Raw genomic sequence first — 2,025 nt, 5'->3', positions numbered from 1 at the left:
TTTTTAGTAGAGACAGGGGTTTCTCCATGTTGGTCAGACTGGTCTTGAACTCCCAACCTCAGGTGAACCTGCCTCAGCCTCCCAAAGTGCTGGAATTACAGGCATAATTTTGTTTTTATTAATATTTTGATAACTACAAGCTTCCTTGGTAATTCAACATATTTTATTTTATCCATTTAAAAAGCAATATTCTTGGCCGGGTGTGGGGGCTCACTCCTTTAATTCAAACACTTTGAAAGACCCAGGCGAGAGGATTGCTTGAGGCCAGGAGTTCGAGACCAGCTTAGACAACATAGTGAGACCCTGTCTCTACAAAAAATACAAAAATTAGCCAGGCGTGGTGGCACATGTCTGCAGTCTGAGCTACTCAGGATGCTGAAGCAGAAAGATCGCTTCAGCCCAGAAGTTGGAGGCTGCAGTGTGCTATGACTATACCAAGCACTCCAGCCTGGGCAAGAGAATGAGAACAGAATGAGATCCTGTCTCAAAAAAAAAAAAACAAAAAAACAAAAAAAAAGCATCGTTCACATGAGGAGTCCCTAAGTTTCATCAGATATGTCAGATATGACAAAAAGGAGTAAAAACTGCCAAAAGTCAAAAGATTCAAAGAGCCTTCCTTCCTTCCTTACAGACATTTCCTGAGGACCTACTATGTGCAGGACCCTATATGATCCTGTCCCTCAAGAAGCTCCCAGTCTGGGAAGAGAGACAGACACAATAACCAGGACTTCTTTTAAAATAATTTTTTAAATATAATAGAGATGGGGGTCTCACTATGTTGCCCAAGGGCTAGTTCCAAACTCGTCGCTCAAGCAGTCCTCCTGCTTTGGCCTCCCAAAGTGCTGAAATGACAGGTGTGAGCCACTGCACCTGGCCTTTCTTTTTTGTTTGTTTGTTGTTTGTACAGACAGGAATCTTACTGTGTTACCCAGGCTGGTCTCAAACTCTTGGGCTCAAGTGATCCTCCTGCCTGGGCCTCCCAAAGTGCTGGCATTACAGGCGTGAGCCACTGTGACTGGCCAAAAACTAGGACGTAAATACCATGTTATAACTGCCATGATAGAGATGTGGGTAGTAGTAGAAATAGAACAACTTGGCCGGGTGCGGTGGCTCACGTTTGTAATCCCAGCACTTTGGGAGGCTGAGGCGGGCAAATCACTTGAGGCCAGGAGTTCGAGACCAGCCTGGCCAACATGGTAAAACCCCGTCTCTACTAAAAATACAAAAATTAGCGGGTATGGTGGTGCGTGCCTGTCATCCCAGCTACTCGGGAGGCTAAGGCAGGAGAATCACTTGAACCTGGGAGGTGGAGGTTGCAGTGAGCCGAGATCACGTCACTGCACTCTAGTCTGGGCGACAGAGTGAGACTCTGTCTCAAAAAATAAAAAGAAATAGAACTTTAGAGACCTAACGACCCAAGTTCAAATCCTAGCTCTTCCACTAACTCGCAGTGTGACCTCCTCACATCCTATTAGCCCCTCAGTCAGTCTTCTCATCTGTTTTCTTCATCAAAACCCTGCAAGATAAGACTTAGCTCCCATTCTACAGATGAGGAAACTGAGGCTTCCTTACGCAAGATCACTCAGGCAGTGAGTGAAACAGCCAGATCACTTGAGGCCAGGAGTTTGAGGTCCTGCTTCTTCCTGACTTCCAGCCTGAGCTCCACCAGCTTCACACTGGCCTCTTCTCAAATGCTAATGTAGGAGCCATTAATGTTTCCTTTAAGGGAACATTACAGAAAATGGCCAGTATAACATAGTATTTATGTCCTGGTTTTTGGCTGGACACAGTGGCTTGTTCATGCCTGTAATCCCAACACTTTGGGAGGCCCAGGCAGGAGGATCACTTGAGCCCAAGAGTTTGAGACCAGCCTGGGCAACATAGTGAGACCTCTGTCTGTACAACCAAACAACAACAACAAAAAGGCCCAGTGAGCCAGGCGCGGTGACTCACACCTGTAATCCCAGCACTTTGGGAGACTGAGGTGGGTGGATCACCTGAGGTCAGGAGTTCGAGACCAGCCTG

This window comes from Colobus angolensis, unplaced genomic scaffold, assembly GCF_000951035.1.
Source record: "Colobus angolensis palliatus isolate OR3802 unplaced genomic scaffold, Cang.pa_1.0 Scaffold120, whole genome shotgun sequence".
Lineage (NCBI taxonomy): Eukaryota > Metazoa > Chordata > Mammalia > Primates > Cercopithecidae > Colobus > Colobus angolensis.
Note: the sequence above shows the minus strand (reverse complement) of the source record.